This window comes from Panthera uncia, chromosome C2 (genome assembly GCF_023721935.1).
Source record: "Panthera uncia isolate 11264 chromosome C2, Puncia_PCG_1.0, whole genome shotgun sequence".
Taxonomy (NCBI): Eukaryota; Metazoa; Chordata; class Mammalia; order Carnivora; family Felidae; genus Panthera; species Panthera uncia.
The window spans coordinates 106,963,522-106,985,117 of NC_064810.1; the positions used below are offsets into that span (position 1 = coordinate 106,963,522).

Genomic DNA, 21,596 nt, shown 5'->3' on the forward strand with positions numbered 1-21,596 from the left:
TTTCTCAAGGGTTTTTATTAAGAAAGGGTGCTGGATTTTGTCAAAGGCCTTTTCTGCATCGATTGACAGGATCATATGGTTCTTCTCTTTTTTTTTGTTAATGTGATGTATCACGTTGATCGATTTGCGAATGTTGAACCAGCCCTGCATCCCAGGAATGAATCCCACTTGATCATGGTGAATAATTCTTTTTATATGCTGTTGAATTCGATTTGCTAGTATCTTATTGAGAATTTTTGCATCCATATTCATCAGGGATATTGGCCTGTAGTTCTCTTTTTTTACTGGGTCTCTGTCTGGTTTAGGAATCAAAGTAATACTGGCTTCATAGAATGAGTCTGGAAGTTTTCCTTCCCTTTCTATTTCTTGGAATAGCTTGAGAAGGATAGGTATTATCTCTGCTTTAAATGTCTGGTAGAACTCCCCTGGGAAGCCATCTGGTCCTGGACTCTTATTTGTTGGGAGATTTTTGATAACCGATTCAATTTCTTCGCTGGTTATGGGTCTGTTCAAGCTTTCTATTTCCTCCTGATTGAGTTTTGGAAGAGTGTGGGTGTTTAGAAATTTGTCCATTTCTTCCAGGTTGTCCAATTTGCTGGCATATAATTTTTCATAGTATTCCCTGATAATTGTTTGTATCTCTGAGGGATTGGTTGTAATCATTCCATTTTCATTCATGATTTTATCTATTTGGGTCATCTCCCTTTTCTTTTTGAGAAGCCTGGCTAGAGGTTTGTCAATTTTGTTTATTTTTTCAAAAAACCAACTCTTGGTTTCGTTGATCTGCTCTACAGTTTTTTTAGATTCTATATTGTTTATTTCTGCTCTGATCTTTATTATTTCTCTTCTTCTGCTGGGTTTAGGCTGCCTTTGCTGTTCTGCTTCTATTTCCTTTAGGTGTGCTGTTAGATTTTGTATTTGGGATTTTTCTTGTTTCTTGAGATAGGCCTGGATTGCAATGTATTTTCCTCTCAGGACTGCCTTCGCTGCATCCCAAAGCGTTTGGATTGTTGTATTTTCATTTTCGTTTGTTTCCATGTATATTTTAATTTCTTCTCTAATTGCCTGGTTGACCCACTCATTCGTTAGTAGGGTGTTCTTTAACCTCCATGCTTTTGGAGGTTTTCCAGACTTTTTCCTGTGGTTGATTTCAAGCTTCATAGCATTGTGGTCTGAAAGTATGCATGGTATAATTTCAATTCTTGTAAACTTATGAAGGGCTGTTTTGTGACCCAGTATATGATCTATCTTGGAGAATGTTCCATGTGCACTCGAGAAGAAAGTATATTCTGTTGCTTTGGGATGCAGAGTTCTAAATATATCTGTCAAGTCCATCTGATCCAATGTATCATTCAGGGCCCTTGTTTCTTTATTGACTGTGTGTCTAGATGATCTATCCATTTCTGTAAGTGGGGTGTTAAAGTCCCCTGCAATGACCACATTCTTATCAATAAGGTTGCTTATGTTTATGAGTAATTGTTTTATATATCTGGGGGCTCGGGTATTTGGCGCATAGACATTTATAATAGTTAGCTCTTCCTGGTGGATAGACCCTGTGATTATTATATAATGCCCTTCTTCATCTCTTGTTACAGCCTTTAATTTAAAGTCTAGTTTGTCTGATATAAGTATGGCTACTCCAGCTTTCTTTTGGCTTCCAGTAGCATGATAAATAGTTCTCCATCCCCTCACTCTCAATCTAAAGGTGTCCTCAGATCTAAAATGAATCTCTTGTAGACAGCAAATAGATGGGTCTTGTTTTTTTATCCATTCTGATACCCTATGTCTTTTAGTTGGGGCATTTAATCCATTTACATTCAGTGTTATTATAGAAAGATATGGGTTTAGAGTCATTGTAATGTCTGTATGTTTTATGCTTGTAGTGATGTCTCTGGTACTTTGTCTCACAGGATCCCCCTTAGGATCTCTTGTAGGGCTGGTTTCGTGGTGACAAATTCCTTCAGTTTTTGTTTGTTTGGGAAGACCTGTATCTCTCCTTCTATTCTAAATGACAGACTTGCTGGATAAAGGATTCTCGGCTGCATATTTTTTCTGTTTAGCACACTGAAGATATCGTGCCAAGCCTTTCTGGCCTGCCAAGTTTCAAAGGAGAGATCAGTCACGAGTCTTATAGGTCTCCCTTTATAAGTGAGGGCACGTTTATCCCTTGCTGCTTTCAGAATTTTCTCTTTATCCTTGTATTTTGCCAGTTTCACTATGATATGTCGTGCAGAAGATCGATTCAAGTTACGTCTGAAGGGAGTTCTCTGTGTCTCTTGGATTTCAATGCCTTTTTCCTTCCCCAGTTCAGGGAAGTTCTCAGCTATAATTTGTTCAAGTACCCCTTCAGCACCTTTCCCTCTCTCTTCCTCCTCTGGGATACCAATTATGCGTATATTATTTTTTTTTAGTGTATCACTTAGTTCTCTAATTTTCCCCTCATACTCCTGGATTTTTTTATCTCTCTTTCTTTCAGCTTCCTCTTTCTCCATAACTTTATCTTCTAGTTCACCTATTCTCTCCTCTGCCTCTTCAAGCCGAGCCATCGTGGATTCCATTTTGTTTTGCATTTCGTTTAAAGCGTTTTTCAACTCCTCGTGACTGTTCCTTAGTCCCTCGATCTTTGTGGCAAGAGATTCTCTGCTGTCCTGTATACTGTTTTCAAGCCCAGCGATTAATTTTATGACTATTATTCTAAATTCACTTTCTGTTATATTATTTAAATCCTTTTTGATCAGTTCATTAGCTGTTGTTATTTCCTGGAGATTCTTCTGAGGGGAATTCTTCCGTTTGGTCATTTTGGAGAGTCCCTTGCGTGGTGAGGACCTGCAGTGCACTTCCCCTGTGCTGTGGTGTATAACTGGAGTTAGTGGGCGGGGCCGCAGTCCGACCCGATGTCTGCCCCCAGCCCACTGCTGGGGCCACAGTCAGACTGGTGTGTGCCTTCTCTTCCCCTCTCCTAGGGGCGGGATTCACTGTGGGGTGGCGTGTCCCGTCTGGGCTACTTGCACACCGCCAGGCTTGTGTTGCTGGGGATCTGGCGTATTAGCTGGGGTGGGTAGGCAAGGTGCACGGGGGGTGGAGGGGCAGGCTTAGCTCGCTTCTCCTTAGGTGATCCACTCCAGGAGGAGCCCTGTGGCAGCGGGAGGGAGTCAGATCCGCTGCCGGAGGTTTGGCTCCGCAGAAGCACAGAGTTGGGTGTTTGCGCGGAGCGAGCAAGTTCCCTGGCAGGAACTGGTTCCCTTTGGGATTTTGGCTGGGGGGTGGGCGGGGGAGATGGCGCTGGCGCCTTTGTTCCCCGCCAAGCTGAGCTCTGCCGTCCGGGGGCTCAGCAGCTCTCCCTCCCTTTGTCCTCCAGCCTTCCCGCTTTCCGAGCAGAGCTGTTAACTTCTGACCTCCCAGACGCTAAGTCGCGCTTGCTGTCGGAACACAGTCCGTCCGGCCCCTCCGCTTTTGCCAGCCAGACTCGGGGGCTCTGCTTGGCCGGCGAGCCGCCCCTCCGCCCCGGCTCCCTCCCGCCAGTCCGTGGAGCGCGCACCGCCTCGCCGCCCTTCCTACCCTCTTCCGTGGGCCTCTAGTCTGCGCTTGACTCCGGAGACTCCCTTCTGCTAATCCTCTGGCGGTTTTCTGGGTTCTTTAGGCAGGTGTAGGTGGAATCTAAGTGATCGGCAGGACGCGTTGTGAGCCCCGCGTCCTCCTATGCCGCCATCTTCCGGAACCTCCTACAATGCCCTTTGAAAGATCTCAATAGGAATTAAACATATAAGTGTATAAATGGAGAATCATGTAACTATTTGTCAAACTTATGAGGTATAACAAATTCATTATTAATAGCTGGGGCAAGGGATATCACCTTATGTTTCCTGTCCTGATGAAATCTGATATCTTTCCAAATGGTGTTGATCATCGTTGTTTTGGCATCTGGTACCTTCTTTGCTTTGGGAAAGGTTTTGGGCCACAAAAAGGTAGTGATTGCTTACAGCCAAATCAATTGGGGAAATTTTTGGTTAAATTGATTTCTTCACTGTAGAACTTCTCAGATCCTGTATTATGAGTCTTCAAGAAAGGGATATCATAGTGTCACTTATCTAGATAATTTGATCACAAAATTGTTTTTGTGTGTGCATGATTCATTAGTGTGCATTTGAAAGAGGGATTTCTGGATCAGTTTTGGAAATGTTGACCTTAGTTCTGTTTTTGATTATAATATTTTAGATAGTTTTTCCAGCTTTGTAAAATGAATTGGAAGTTTTAGAATTTCTCCCCCCCGCCCATGCTTTGAAAGTCACTACAAAAAATTGCAAGGATTTGTAACTCTTAATTCTTCTTGTGTAAGATGGGCCAGATGACAAAAGTCATCCCACATTTGAGGTTCCATGAGAATTATTTTTTGAGCAATAAAATTTTATTTTTATCCTTTTTCTTTAAAAGTTTATTTATTTATTTTGAGGATGGGGGAAGGGGCAGAAAGAGAGAGAATTCCAAGCAGGCTCAGTGCTGTCAGCACAGAGCCCTATAGGGGGATTGATCCCACAAGTCAGATGCTCAAATGAAGGAGCCACCCAGGAGCCCCACCTTTTTTGTTTTTTAAACACAACTTTCTTAGGACCCCTGGGTGGCTCAAGTCGGTTAAGCAATTGACTCTTGATTTCAGCTCAGGTCCTGATCTAATGATTCATGAGATGGAACCCTGTGCTGTCAGCATGGAGCCTGCTTGGAATTTTCTCCCTCTCTCTGTCTCTGTCTGTGTCTCTCAAAATCAAATATAAATAAACATTAAAAAAATAAATACAACTTTCTTATGCAACATAACTTTTTCTATGTTGGACTTCCTAACCAGCAAATAGGCAATTCAAGGGATGCAAGGAGATCAAAGATTAATGATGATGTGAATAAATTGGACTTTCTGGAACCACCCTTGCTTTTCATAAAGGAATGCTGAACTTTAGTGACTTTAGCAGTCCACATGAAGACAAGGGTCTATGAGGTTGGAGAATCCATGCCTGGCAGCTGACTGCCTGATATCACCTCTTACAGGGGGTAGGAGTGGTGGGGGGGCAGGGTATAGGTGGGTGTATATCAAATCTCAGGGACCTGTACTGAAAAAACACATTTCTATTTCACTTAAACCATGTTACTCAGTTTCCAGATTAAGATTTTTTTTGAGTACCACTTTGCACCACTGAGGTACCTGATATTTACAAAGCATCTTATATATAACCTAGTTTTTAATTTTTTGCTGTGCTATTGTATCTACTCAAGGTGTTAACAAAACAGGCCTGGTCATGTTTTACTACAATATGGTTATTGATCTATATTTATGTTTTTCTACTTGCTCTTGAGTAAGTTTTGGAAATTCACACAGTGGAAATAAATTTTAGGTCCAAGATGAAGCCACTCCTGACCAAGGTGCTATGTCAGCAAACCAATTTTTGTGTTTCTATAACGTCCCCCTTGACCAGAAACACGTATATCCAGTCACCCAATATCCAAATACTAATTTCCTTATTCCTTGATTTCTCTAAATGAGGTCAGATATACAGCACCAGCCAATCATGCCCCATTTTCTGTTGCCACTTCTTTTTTAAAAATGTTTATGGGGGCGCCTGGGTGGCTCAGTCGGTTGGGCGGCCGACTTCGGCTCGGGTCATGATCTCGCAGTCCATGAGTTCGAGCCCCGCATCGGGCTCTGTGCTGACAGCTCAGAGCCTGGAGCCTGTTTCTGATTCTATGTCTCCCTCTCTCTGACCCTCCCCCGTTCATGCTCTGTCTCTCTCTGTCTCAAAAATAAATAAACGTTAAAAAAAAAATTAAAAAAAATGTTTATGTTTTTATTTTGAGAGAGTGGGGAAGGGGCAGAGAGAATCCAAGCAGGCTCTGCACTGACAGCACAGAGCCCAACCGGGGCTCAAACTCACCAGCCATGAGATCATGACCTGAGCTGAAACCAAGAGCCAGATGTTTAACCACTGAACCATCCAGACACCCCTCCCTGTTACTACTTCTTTTTTTTTTTTTTTTAATGTTTTTTAATTTATTTTTAAGACAGAGAGCATGAGTGGAGATGGGGCAAAGAGAGGGGGAGACACAGAATCTGAAGCAGGCTCCAGGCTCCGAGCTGTCAGCACAGAGCCCGACACAGGGCTCGAACTCACGAACCATGAGATCATGACCTAAGCCGAAGTCGGATGCTCAACCGACGGAGCCCCCCGGGCCCCCCAACCTGTTACTACTTCTAATGCTCTATAAAGTTTGCTCTTGATCCAAATCCTTCAGGAAGAGTGTTCCACTGCTTGTGAGACATTGAACTCCCTCAATCCATGGATTGTTTTGCCTTCAACAAAGGACAATAAACTTGTTACTAACTTTAGTTTTGTCATTTGACTTTGCCTTTGCAAAAATTATGTATTTTACCATCTTTTTAAAATCCTACTTCTCAACAGACGATGAGCAACAGAAGTCATATGTTTTCCATCTCTCTCAAGCCCATATCAACAGCACAGTGTTGCACAAGGTAGACATTTATAAAATGTGGTGAGATCATGTCTGCAGGTCAGCGTTGTCATTCTTCATAGCATCATTCTGCACATGTTCGTGTGATACTGTAATATAATGAGAAATGTATATTTGGTCTTCTCTGGTTCCTGGCAGAGCTCCTAAAATCCTTGGAATTTCCTGAATGAAAGGGATGGGGGGAACATCTTTTGTAATTCATAACAAGCCTCTTTCAACTATACCAGAGTCATGCTAAAGAGGTGACCCTTAGAGGTAGGGGACTGGTTGTCAGAGGAACCAACCCTGTGATTAGAGGTTTGTAACTTTCAGCCCCACCCTCTGATCTCAGGGAGGGGAGAGGGGCTGAAAATTGAGTTAATCACCAATGACCAATGCTTTAATCAATCATTCCTGCATAATGAAATAATAAAGCCTAAAAAATTCTAAAACATAAAAATTCTAAACAGTGGAGTTCAGAGAGCTTCCGGGTTGGAGAATTCATCGATATGCTGAGAGAATGGTGCACCCAGAGAGGCGTAGAAGCTCTGTGCTGCCCCCCTTACCCTACCCTGCATAGTTCTTACATTTGGCTGTTCCAGAATTATATGCTTTAGACTAAACCAGTCATAGTAGGTAAACTATTTTCCTGAATTCTGTGAGCCATCCTAGAAAATTATCAAACCTGAGGAGAGGGTCATGGGAACCCTCCATTTACAGCCGGTAGGTCAGAAGTACAGGAAGCCTGGACTTTGAAACTGGTGTGTGAAGTGGTGGCAGTCTTGTGGGACTAAACTCTTGTGGGTGTGTGCTAATTCCAGGTAGTGTCAGAACTGAATTACAATTCAATTGTAAGCGTTGGAGAATTTGTTGTTGATATGGGAAACCAACCACCACCCTTGACATTTAGTGTCAAAGGTGTTCTGGGAATAGAAATAGATCATAGTGTTAGCTATCATCTATTGAGTGGTCGATATTTTGCCAGCGCTCACCATATATTGTTTCTGATTCCAATGATCTTTTAAGATCATATTCTTGGCACCATTTTACTAATGAGAAAACTAAAACAATTGCTTAGTAAAGTTTATATTTCAGATAAACTGAGTTTTCAGTTCTCCCTAACTTGTGATCCCTGCCTACCCTTACCCCACACTAGGCTACTACTACATGTCTCTATAGCCATAAGAAATCTACCTGGGACAATTTATTCAATGAATATATACTGAGTGCCTCCTGTGGTCCCATTATTCTGCAGGATGCTGTGTGTCAGAACATAACAGAAGGAGAATAATAATAGTAGGAGCAAACATTTAATTCTCAAAAAAATAGATACTTTTATTGTCTTCCTCTTACAGAGGAGAACAGTGAGGCACAGGATTGCTATGTAATTTGTCCAAGGCCACACAGCTGAGTGGCAGAGCCATTACTGAAACACAAGACATCTGACTCCAAAGTTGAAATGCCTCTTATATGCCATCCCTTATATCAATGCGTTTTGAGTCTGATTTGAAAACAAAACAGATATACATAGTACAGCTATAGAACTATGATTCCATAGTATCCATACAAATCTGAAAGAACATGCTATAACCTTCATATTCAAGACAAAAATATCTTCATGGATCTCATATGCAAGTTTCGTGAGCTGCAATGTGATTCAATAGCTTATAATGATCAGTTCAGTTACTTGGTTTAACTACAAATTTTTGTTCAGTGAATTTTTTATGTCATCTTTTGATTGAAATTCCCTAAAAAGAAGCTCCCATCATGACTATTTCTGCCATTCTGAATCTCAAAAAGACAAGGACCAAGAAGATCACATATGAGCCTCTGAATAGAATATAATATCTTTGGTGAAATGCAGTTGGCTCATTTAGACATAGTTCTGCTCAAAATAACCTAGATGGGCTGGATGGAATTTATTGCATTACTAATGTTCTAAAGGCAGATTTCCCAGTAATAACTCACCCATGAAACTCTACTTCAACAAAAGGCTACTTGATGGCATAGAATAAACTGAAATGCTTTTTTTACAGCCAGAGGTTTCCAAACCATCAATACCCCCATCCCTGTAAGCAAATGGGTCAGAAATATTTATGAGGCACCTTGCATTTTTATCACCTCTGCAATGGAATATAGCAATTTCATCATGACCACATTCCATCTCTACCTTTATTCTGGTGATGGACTCCTTAGCATATGATAAGCAATCCATTAGTGAAAGGAACTTTGGCATTCAGAAAGGAATGAAGGGGAAAAACATAGAAGTTGTTGAAACTAGTTATTTTTGAGCAATATACTATCAATAGCTAAACTAAGTCTAATAGTTAATTTCAGAACAATGTCAGCATAGGCAGTTGGGAAGATAGCTGCCTGGTAATTTAATTGATCTGCTGAAGGTATTAACCATTTATTTTTCTTTCTTATAGAAAGAAACATTCAGTTGATCTTGGTAAATTCCAAATGGCCAGCATTTGAGACATGATGTAAGACTCATCACAGACAGGTTAGCTTTGTTTTCCCCCTTTTTTTCCTAAGAAAGAAGCATGTGATAATAACTGCTTTAAAAGCATCTCTTTAAAGCTGTCAGAGGTCAAATTAAACATTAAAGCATTTTGCCGTTGATCAGCATTGCTGTTTTGTCTTTCTTCCTTGTTAGAATGCTATATAGAGAAAGCCAATATGTGATTTTACATTAATTTTTTAAGAATAATGATTTTATTATTTATGTAAGTGTTGCATGATTTTTATTTTAAAATTCAAGCAACTCAAAAGTTCACAAAGAAGAAAACTTAAAAAATGAACTAGAAAAGGAATCTATATTATATTAGCTAATATAGATAATAATAAAGTCTAAGTATGAAAAAACATCAAGTAACATATATACTTTTGTTATTTTAAGTTATTTTCTTTTAGAAACCCTGGTTAAAAATTTGGTTAGCCAACTGTCAAATTTCATTATACATTCATAAGATATGAGACATACATTGTTTAAACTGAAATTTGTAGATGACCTTATATGAAATGCTAGTTCTAGATTATTCTAGTTTTTATTTTTTATTTTTTAATTTTTAATTAAAATACTTTTTTTAGTTTATTTATTTTACTTTGAGAGAGAGAGAGAGAGAGAGAGAGAGAGAGAGAGAGAGAGCAAGCAGGGTAGGAGCAGAGAGAGAGAGGGAGAGAGAGAATTTCAAGTGCTCCACACTGTCAGCACAGAACCCGATGCTGGGCTCGTACTCACAAACTGTGAGATCATGAACTGAGCCAAAATTGAGCCTGATGCTTAACTGACTGAGCCACCCAGGTGTCCCTTTATGTTTATTTTTTATTTTACATTTTTATTTTAATTCCAATTAGTTAACATACAGTGTTGTATTAGTTTCAGGTATACAATATAGCAATTCAACACTTCAGTCCATCACCAGTGCTCATCACAGGTGCACTCCTTAATCCCTATCACCTATTTAACTCATCCCTATACCTACCTCCCCTCTGGTAACCATCAGTTTGTTCTGCATAATGAAAAGTCTGTTTCTTGATTTGTCTCTCTCTTATTATTTTTTTTCCTTTGCTTGCTTGTTTTGCTTCTTAAATTCCACATCTGAGTGAAATCATATGATATTTGTCTTTCTCTGACTTATTTTGCTCAGCATAATATTCTAGCTCCATCCATGCCATTACAAATGGCAAGATTCCATTCTTTTTTATGGCTGAATAGTATTTCATTGCATATATATACCATTCCCTCTTTATCCATTCATCAGCTGATGGACACTTGGTCTGCTTCCATAATTTGGCTATTGTAAATAGTGCTGCTATAAACACAGGGGTGCCTATATCCTTTTGAGTTAGTGCTTTTGTGTTCTTTGGGTAAATACCCAGTAGTGTGATTGCTGGATCATAGGGTAGTTCTATTTTTAACTATTTGAGGAACCACCATACCGTTTTCCAGAGTGGCTGCATCAGTTTGCATTCTCACCAACAGTGCAGGAGTGTTCCTTTTTCTCCACATCCTTGCCAACACCTGTTGTTTCTTGTGTTTTTGATTTTAGCCATTCTGACAGGTGTGAAGTGATATCTCATTGTGGTTTTGATTTCCATTTCCCTAATGATCAGTGATGTTGAGTATCTTTTCATGTATCTGTTGACCATCTGTATGTCTTCTTTGGAGAAAGGTCTATTCATGTCTTCTGCCCATATTTTAATTGGATTATTTGTTTTTAGGGTGTTGGGTTTTATAAATTCCTTATATATTTTGGAGACTAACCCTTTATTGGATATGTCATTTGCAGTAGATTTTACTTTTCAAAGGAAATATGGCTTTGTATGAATACAAATTTCATTGTGTTAATTAATATTAATTTGTTATTATTAAGCACCCATGCACAAAGCATTTTTTTAGTCATAAAGATAAATATGGTAGCAGAGACTAGGTAGGTACTTGGACACACAGATGATATTTACTAACCTTCCTTCGCATTAGACTTGTGACTGAATTCTGTCTGGTGGAATGTGGATAGATTGATACACAACTTTAGGGAGAAACCAGAAGATCTCCCATGCATTTATGTAAAGGCTTTAATTTCTTTGCTTCCCATAAAGATCTAGTGAAAGATTTTGAAGTTCTAGGTGTTAGTGGGGCCACTGGATGAATGAAGCTCTTGATAATTATTTTTACTAATACTTATTGGTGAAACCTTATAGAAATTATTTTTTCAAGTAATATACTGTAGGCATTGATTTTATATACAAAAATCACTTCTGTAATTATGATACTTTCTTCCATACAGTAACCCAATTCCCTCCACTTTTTGTTCTATAATTAACATGCAGCTAGATTTCTGTCATTATCATATGATTTCTAGAGATGCCTGAAATCATTCTAGCGTTCTGTATGGGAAGAGACTTGGATGGATTATCTTTCTTTTCTTGCCTTAAAAAAAATTTACTCTGTTATCACAGATCCTGGGTGTTCATTTTATTTCCTTTCTATGCTATCAGATAAGTTTTCCTGCTTTTTAAAATTAAGAATAAATGCACTTCACACAAATCACCACAAACCTCTCATATTTTTCTGCTGTCTACATGCTTTTCTCATATCTTCTTTCATCATCATGTGCAACTTTGATTTTCCTCAGCACTTTTAATTTTTAAAAATGTTTATTTATTTTGAGAGACAGAGCGAGTGAGCACACAAACAGGGGAGGGGCAAAGAGAGAGAGAAAGATACAGAATCTGAAGCAGGCTGCAGGCTCTGAGCTGTCAGCACAGAGCCTGACATGGGGATGGAACTCACAGACTGTGAGATCATGACCTGAGCCAAAGGCAGACGCTCAACCGACTGAGCCACCCAGATGGCCTTGATTTTCCTCAGCACCTTAAGTGTGGGAGATGGATGCCAAATGCTTTGAAGCTTATGACCTAGGTTAAAAGGCCACAGGAGGCCTGAACAGACTTGGAGACACCAGAAAACAGCCGTGTTGCAATGACCTTCACCACCTCACCATGCAGTAGCTCATGAATGGTCAACACAATGACCTTATGTGGGCTGCATAAACACTGTCCTTACCTGGCATGAAAATAACCACATTTTTAGAAAATATTTTTGCAAAAATGTAGGATTTAGAGATTAGGATTATTTATCCCGGAGACAATGACTATGGAAGGCCTCCCTCAAGTTTACAAGGAGTTATTATGCAGAGAATAGGGACCAGCTGTTCTCCATCTCTGAAGAATCCCGAAGAGAGAGCTAACCCTCAGCATGCAGTAATTAGGTTGGGTATGAAAAAGGATTCCTGATGGTGAGAGTGAAACAAGGAAATGAACCTCTTCGAGGAATACCTTAAAATCGGAAAGAACTCCAAAAGCAGAATCACTGTCCTGGAGCACTCCCAACATGTGAAATCTCTAAAAGCCTTGTACTTGTAGGAAATGTGCAATTACTTATCTGCATTTCTCAATGGGCATCCATGACATCCTCAGTGACTGCATGTTTACGGTGGTGTGTTGGGCATGTATTTCCTCTAGATGGTAAGTAATTTGTGTTTTGTTTCCTCATATGGTTCTAGTGATGCAGTCTGGGGAGGTAGGATTGTGTTGGCCGTGGCAGGCATCCTGCTCTATTATTTTGATTCCGAGATCTATGTGGTGTTTGACAAATCGCTTAATCTCTCTGAGACTTGATTTCCTATAATAAAAGAGGATAATTAAGGAATAAATACGTCAGTGTATTTGGGTCACAAATACAAAGCTAGCACTTATAGGAAACAACACTCCCTGAACAGATGCATAAATACTTAGTATCGTTTATTAAAATTTTTGTCCTATAAAAAGTGTTATTCCATGATTCATTTATTTTTTATTTAAAAACATTTTTTAAACGTTTATTCATTTTTGAGAGATCAAGAAAGACAGAGTAGGAGTGGGGGAAGGACAGAGAGAGGGAGACACAGAATCTGAAGCAGACTCCGGGCTCTGAGCTGTCAGCACAGAGCTAGACGTGGGACACAGTCCGTGAGATCATGACCTGAGCTGAAGTTGGATGTTCAACCGACTGAGCCACCCAGGCATCCCTATTTATTTTTTTACTTTAGACAGAAACAGAGAGAGAGTGAGCACGTAGGGGAGGGGACAGAGACAAAGAGAGAGGGAGAGAATCTTAAGCAGGCTCCATGCTCAGCGTAGAGCCCAAGGCAGGGCTGGATCCCATGACTCTGGAATCATGACCTGAGCCAAAATCAAGAGTCTGGACGTTCAACCAACTGAGCCACCCAGGGGCCCCTCCATGATTCATTTTAAAAGCAAAATACCACTTAGAAATTTAAAAATTCTCTCAAACAATTCCTTTGTCAAAGAGAAAATCAAAAGTAATATGTCAGAATATCTAGAAAACATTATTAATTAAAATATGACATATCAGAACCCATGATACAGCTAAAACTGTGCTCAAAGGAAAAATACACAACCTTAAATGTTTTTATAGATGAACAAAAATTAATGAAGTAAGCATCACATTTTAAAAATTAGATAAAAGACAAGGAGATAAACCCAAGAAAAGTTGAAGGAAGTAACTCAGAAATTTAAAAGCAAAAATTAATGAATATAAAACAGGAAAATGATAAGCCTGAAAAATAAATTCAAGAGTTGACTCTTTGAAAAACTAGTGAAAAAGAGAAAAGCATAATTATACAAAATAATAAAGGAGATGGGGAAATGACCATGGATACTGAGGAAATGGAAGAAATTGACTCTTGATCAACTCAATATTGGGGTGAAGTGGAATAGTTTTTAGGGAAAGGTAAATTGCTAAAACCATCCCCTCCCCCTAAAGAGGAAGGCCATTTTCCATATTCAGAGGCCATTTACTGTGAAAGAGATACATAAAAGTTGTTCAAAACACTAATGCCTGTCTAATGACAGCTTGGCTCTAACTGATGCAACTATAAATGTGGGGGGGCAGAGGGGGGAAAGAGATATAGAAATTGGAAAAGAGAAGGTAAATTATTGTTTGTAGATAATGATTTATATATCAAAACCTAAGAAAATCAACTGAAAATTACTGTCGATCATAAGCAAATTTGGAAAGTTGTTTGTATACAAAATTCATATAAAAAAGGAAAAAATGGAAAAAACACATTTAGAAAAACAACCCATAAATAAACTCAAGAAGAAATGTGCAAGAATTTTATGAAAAGAATTCTAACACATAAAAGAAGTCTTCACTAAATAGAAAAGCATTTCGTGTTCTTGGAAGGGTACATGGAATATTATGAAGTTTCACACATCCCCAAGTTAATCCTAAACTTAATGCAAGTTAATTAAAGATAAGGAGTTTTTAATTTTTCTTTTTTTTCTTTTTTTGTGGGAACTAAGTGGTTTGAAAATTCAAGAGAAAAATTAAATCTGTCAGAATAGCAAAAATAGTTCTGAAAATAAGAGCAACAAAGGGGGATGAGACATGCAGATTTTAAAATATATTTTAAAGCTAAGATATTTAAAACAGATTGTTACTTGTATGTGAATACACAGGTCACTAATAAAAGCTAGTAGGTCAAGAAATAGATTCAGGTCTCTATCCTAATAAGAGTTTAGATTACAATAAAAGACTCTTAAATACAGAGAACAAACTGATGGTTGCTGGTGGGATGTTGGGTAAGGGGGATGGGCTAAAAGGGTGATGGGCATTAGGGAGGGCAAGGGAGTTACAGGTAAGTGACGAATCACTAAATTCTATTCCTGAAATCATTATTATACTATATGTAAACTAATTTGGATTTAAATGAAAAAAAAAAAGAGTTTAGGTTACAGAGGTACATGCATTTGTCAAATTCAGTTAATGTACAGTTAAGATTTATACATTTCACTGTATATAGTTTATTTTGAAAAAAATATTAAAATGTATTGGACTCTTGTCCAATGACATGCATACTAAACTATTCAAAGGGAAGAGTGCTGCTATCTGCAGTTTATTTTGAAAAAAATCAGAAAATCAAAAAATCAGATGGATTGATGAAATTTTGTACACATAGATGGGAAATTTTGTAATTATGTAAAACCATCTCAACATTGCCATGTGCTTGAAAATGTCACGATAAAGTGTTGGAAAATAGGTTTAAATGTATAGAGATTTAGAATACAGTAAAGATGAAAGTGGTTATAACTTTATAGAATGAAAGATTTTGTCTCCTATTATAATAGTTTTAGGAACCAGAATGCTGGTGGGAAGGGCTAGGTCTAGGGAACAGAATTACTCCTGGGGTGACTCTCATAGATTCTGTAGTGTTCCCGGGGGTTCTGACTTGTGAGGCTGTGTGAAGCCTCCATGCGGGCTTTCCCATTGGGAGGCATGTTGGCCAGCAAGGGGAGCACAGGTCCTCTGGGACAGCACATGTTCAAAGAGCCGGGAGAAAAATGTAGTCACTGGACCAGAGCAAATGTGCAGGCCAAGGATGGCTCTGTCCTTCAAGCATGGTGATTATTCACTCCTTTGAGTTTTGTGTTAAGCTGCTCTCTTATAGCTTAAAGCCTTAGGATTGAGAACAGTTTGTCCAGGAGTTCTGAGTAGTTCATAAAGTACAGTTATTTAACTATTTGTCTTCTGTGGTTTTGTGCTGCTCAACCCTATATTTATAGTTCTCAAAGATTGTGTGGAATGGGTGTTGGGAGAGGAGCATTTTTCTGTTGTTTTGTACACAGCCCAGCCCCCAGCAGGAGTAATTTTGCCACCATGCGGAGAGAACTAGCTATACTTCTTCAACCGTAAAAATACCCTTTGGCTCTGATGGGTAAATTTGGGGTTCCTTTTGTTTAGGGTCTGGGGGTGGGATAGGTGTATACCTTTGGGCAGTAAAAGGGAAATATCAGGGGGCACCTGGGTGGCTCAGTCGGTTGAACATCTGACTTTGGCTCAGGTCATGATCTCAGGGTCCATGGGTTCGAGCCCTACATCGGGTTCTGTGCTGGCAGCCTGGAGCCTGCTTTGGACTCTGTGTCACCCTCTTTCTGCCCCTCCATCACTCGCACTCTGTCTCTCTCTCTTGAAAATGAATAAATGTTAAAAAAATTTTTTTAATAAAAATAAATAAATGGGAAACATCAGAAACTTGATTCCATAGTTTTGAGAGTTCTTAGGGAGAGTTCTTAGGGAGGGGAAAGTGTTAAACAGTTTATAGAATATGTTTACAACTGAATAGGTTTCCTCAGCATATCCTTCATTGAAAATATCAGCTTTCATGTCCCCTTTTTTGTTCTGAAAAATTACCACTTGAAAATACGGAAATGCTAATGCATGGTCTCTGAGAAAAAACTTGTTTGTCTTTTGGTTTAAATTTATTTGATTGACAATATCGTGGGCCTTTAAAACCCTACACCTGCCTGAGCACTATTGGAAACAAGCACTGGAAAGCTTTCAGTGATGAAGGTCACCCAGCTCCCACACATAGTTCCCACTGGACATTATTTCCATGAGGTATAAAGTGTATAATTAGCAAAGGGTCAGCAAATAAGGTTTTTAAGAATGTGATTATAGAAGCAGAAAATCATTTCAGGCAAGAATGTAAAATGTGGGTGTTAAAGTGTTCAGTGATGAACTGGACCACATCCCCAATTCCAGCTGCTTTGTACTCTCTTCACAAACTCACCTTCAAAGCTCCAGACTGTGCAAAGTTCCTTATATACCTTTGCCACTTAACTTTCGTGATAATCCTATAAATTGGTCTTATCTCTGTTTTACAGATCAAGAAAACTGAGGCCAAGAGAGTAAAGTCAGGTTAAAGCATAATTTTCAAAAAGATAAAATCAGAACTCTCAGACACATATAAAAAGGACCTGTATCAAATATTTTATTGAATTCATAATTAAGGAGGGAAAAAGATGTTATGATCAGTTCAAAGAGCATTAAGAGTGTATTTACCATCAACATAACAAAGAAATGCTAGGATGAGATTGATGAACTAGATATAGAACTGGTTAATGTCCAGCAGGCCATTGAGATTTGGGGTTATCTGCTCCATTGGGCATAAATTACTTGAATCTCTACTGGTCAGAAATGTACAAGTTATCAAGTAAATTCCCTAAGTATGGGAACTTTAATCAATAGTAAAAATGAGGTGAACACCGTACGGGTCTTGACAATCCTTGAATGACCTTTGTCCCTATGTGATACTGAAAGAATCTGCCTCCATCTGTCTGCCTTATTTCCAAGTATGAAGAATTTTTCTGGCAGTAACCTGTTCCAGGTCTCACAAATAGCATAGTAGTAGAGCAGAGATTCAAACTCCTGACACCGTGACTCTACCGTCCATGTATTCAACCTGTTGTCATGACTCAGTAATGAGTTTTTTTTTAAAGAATATTGGAATCTATCAGATCTGTGCAGATAATTCCCTTTGATAGCCAATGCATCTTTGAAACACAAAGATTCTCTGGGTGATGAAACCATCCAACCCAGCCAATAAACATCAATCTGAAGTAATAGCACCTTTTGTGTCTGTGTTAGTAGAGATTGCTCAGGCTACGGACTCCAAGAACAGGAGTACTACATTAAGAATGACACTGAAAAAAACACTTTATATTTACCTCTGTCTTTACCTATATGAAAACGTTCAAGAAATAGATTCAGACTGAAATCATATTTCATATACTATTTTGCAAGGTGGGGGTACTGGTGGCAAAGGCTTGAAGTTTAGGGAAAAATGTCTTAGAATAAGAAATGGATACATAGATGCTCACCTTTGGGTATCTATCAGCCTTCTTCCTTAAATTCCTTTATACTTTACAGTAGGCTAATAAAGGATTCTCATATATAATCACTGAACACATCATGTCATGAATCATGTAAAATCACTGAACATGTCATGTCACCAAAGAGGTCATGGGTACCAGGAAAGCAGCAGGAAGGTGAGAGGTTGGAAGTAAGGAGGCTGACTGTGAAATTGGAAAAGTCACTTCACTTTTCCATGCATGCCTGCTGCTGTCATGGGCTCCATTCTGCCCAGGTCCCAGCCTGGCCCCACAACTCCGCTCCCCGCAGCTCTGCACTGTCCGAGGCTCTGGCCTGCCCGCAGTGTCCACTGCCATGTGGATGCTGTTACAGGACTTAGAGCCTGGGCCCGCGCATACTCGAGCTGTGGCTGGATCGATACCTCACGCATACACAGTCTCCTGAATATCCTTCTGCTTGTGCACATGCTCCATTTCTCCATCAACCCTGATGAAACCCAAGAGCAAAGATAAATTATTAAGAATTTCAAGACACTGACATCAGAGCATTAAGCCAAGCATGGGGGCCTTTTTAGCACAGAGTCCTAAATGACGGTACAGGTTGCATACCAAGAAGCTGGCCCTGAAAGGAACTCTCAGGGCCTTGTAAATGCACATGACTTTGTGATTTCACTTACTGGCTCTCTCCAAATCATCTTCTTGTATCCCGAAACCTCTGTTCTGATATATTTACCAGGGAACAAATCTTTAATGTTTGGGTAGATGATGATAAACATACAAGACTAAGAATGAACAGTTAAAAATGGGAAAAGTCAGAAGAATCTGATGCCACAGAAGCCAAGAAAGAATTTCAAGAAGAATAAAGTAACCAAGTGACACCAAGAGGTCATCAGTAAGTAAGATCAGGACTGAAAAATTTCCATGGACTTTGGCCACATGGAATTTACGTGATAATAGATCTTCATGATCTTAGGAACAAGCTGTTTTAATAGCAAAATGCAGGCAGAAGCTAAATCAGAAGTGCATTGGGAAGTGAGTGGGAGTCGAAAAATGGACTCCTACAACCCGCCTTATGCGGCCTGAGGATGAAGAGATAATCTAAGACAACCCTCAGGAATGACTGTGGCTACATGTATCAGGGAACATCTAGTTCTTTGTACATGTTGCTTCTCATTCACCTTTATCTCTGCTTATGATAATTTAATTATAATAAATATCATGTATTGGGAATCTACTACGTGTTAGGCTAGCGCTGAGCACATAATACCCATTTATCTCTAATTCTGCAACAACCTTGTATGCTATTTCTCTCATTTTCCAAATAAAGAAATAGACTCAGAGTACACATGACTTGTTTAAGTTCACACAGCGATTGCCAGAGATGGTGTTGAAACTTGATCCTGAGTCCCTCCTCCTTCACTATCATAGTCCCTGCTGCTTTGAGCCACTCTTTCTTTTCTATGACATGTAAGGAGTCCCCGGGAAGAGGATCAGGTAGTTTGTAATCCTTTGTTGCCTCTTACTCATTAATCTCAATACATTTCATATTTTGGACACCTCAGATTGGATAAATATTGTTCAATACATTCTACTGCAATTTGCTGAACCTTTTGCTTGGACTTTGGACACACAAATTTCTTAACACAGCAACTTGGCCAACAAAAATTCATAATATGGGAAAGTCCCACCCAACCTATCAAAACCATATTAGTCACACCTTTGTAAATGTGCCACACTACTTTCTGTCCTCATTAATAGTCACCTTTCTTGATGAGAATTGACCACCACCCTGGTCCAAGTCTCCACCATTTCTTATCTGTATCATTACAATAGTCGCTAACAAGTCTGCTTCTACCTTTGGTCTCAATCAAACAGCCACAAATGAGACTTCAGAACTATAGGTCTGATCATGTAATCTCTCTCTTCAAAACTTTCTGTTGGCTCCCTGTTTCACTCAGAGGGAAAAAACAAAATTCTAACAATAGCTGATAAAGCCTCCTTACTGCCTGGACTCTTCCCTTACTGCCATCCCCCTTGCTCACCCTGCTGGAGTCACACTAACTCCTTGTTGTCCTTTCTCCCAATGCTGTTTCACCTCTCCCTGATTTTTTGCCTTCGAGGTCTGGGGTTCTTTTCTAAAACTTTTGTTTCAAGAACTAATTTGAACTTGTTAAAAAATTGAGGTATAATTCACATACCATAAAATTCACTCTTTTAAAGTATACAATTCAAGGGCACCTGTGTGGCTCCCAACTTTGGCTCAGGTCATGATCTTGCAGTCTATGGGTTTGAGCCCTGCATCAAGCTCTGTGCTGACAGCTCAGAGCCTGGAGCCTGCTTTGGATTCTGTGTCTCCCTCTTTCTCTGCCCCTCCCATGCTTGTGCTCTGTCTCTCTCACTCTCAAAAATGAACACTAAGAAAAATAAAGTGTACAATTCAGTGGTTTGAGTATATTCACAAAGTTGTGCAACCAGTACTGTTATCTGATTCCAGAACATTTTCATCACTCCCCAAGAAAACTCAATAGTCTTTAGCCATCACTCCCCATTCCCATCTCCCCCAGTCCAAAGCAACCATCAATCTACTTCCTGTGTCTATGGTTTCTCCTATTGTGGACATTTCATATAGACAGAATCATGCAATACAATATGACATTTTTACATACCATGATATTTTCAATGTTCAACCATGCTGTAGGATGTACTAAAACATGTTTTAATGGTTGACTATTACCCTGTGTGGCTATACCACATTTAGCTTATCTATTCATCAGTTTATAGATATTTGGTTTGTTTCTACTTTTTGAGCCTTATGAATAATGCTGCCCTGAACTTCTGTATATAGTTTTTGTATACTTGTTTTCAATTCTTTTGGGTATACACCTAAGAATGGAATTGCTAGGTCATAAGGTAGTTCTATATCTAACATTTTGAGGAATTACAAAACTGTTTTTTAGAGTGGCTGAACCATTTTACATTCCTACCAGCATTGTATGAGGGGTCTAATTTCTCTACATCTTTGTCAACCCTTGTTATTGTGCAACTTTTTATTTTAGCCATTTTGGTGGGGGTGAAGTGGTATCTTATTGTGGTTTTGATTTGCGTTTCTCTAATGACTAATTATTTGAGTGTATTTTCATATGCTTATTGACTCCTTATACATTTCCTTTGGATAAAAATCTATTTGAATGCTTTGCCCTTTTTAAACTGGGTTGTCTCTTTCTTGTTGAGTTGTAAGACTTTTTTTTTTAATATATTCTGGATATTAAACCATTGTCAGATATATGATATGCAAATATTTTTTCCCATTCCATAGATTATCTTTTTTCTTTCTCAGTGGTATTCTTTGATATACAAAAGTTTTAAATTTTGATGAGGCCAATTTATCTTTTTTTTTTTTTTTTGATTGCTTGTACTTTATGTGTACTTTATGTATGTTTCTTTATCTAAGAAACTGTTGCCTGTTTACCCCTACGATTTCTTCTGATTTTATAGTTTTAGCTCTTACATTTAGGTCTTTGGTTCATTTTGGCTTAATTTTTGTATATGGTATGAGGTAGGAGTTCACTTTCATTCTTTTGTATGTAGAAGACTAGTTGTCCCAGCACCATTTGTTAAAAAGACTATTCTTTCCCTAATATACTGTCTTGGTACCTCAGTTGAAAATCAATTAACCACTAGTGAGTGGATTTATTTCTGGATGTTCAATTCTGTTCTATTCACCTGTATGTCTCTCCTTATGCCTGTACCACACATTATTGATTACTGTAGCTTTATAGTACATTTTCAAATCAGTAAGCGTGAGTCCCTTGTATTTCCTCTTTAAGATTGTTTTGATTATTCAGGGTCTTTTGCAATTCCATATGAATTCTAAGATTAGA

General features: G+C 38.9%; 1 protein-coding gene across 4 annotated transcripts in view; it reads left to right on the top strand.

Moving 5' to 3' along the window:
• STRIT1 (small transmembrane regulator of ion transport 1) overlaps positions 1-21,596 on the top strand; it is a 48,522-nt gene that overhangs the window by 20,013 nt on the left and 6,913 nt on the right. For 3 of the 4 annotated variants that reach the window (XM_049628670.1, XM_049628671.1, XM_049628672.1), the window contains one exon: positions 8,922-8,998. The exons of the other annotated variant lie outside the window; for it this stretch is intronic. The gene's annotated coding sequence lies outside the window, so the exon portion shown is untranslated. The remainder of the gene's footprint in view (positions 1-8,921; positions 8,999-21,596) is intronic. 4 annotated transcript variants of the gene reach the window in all.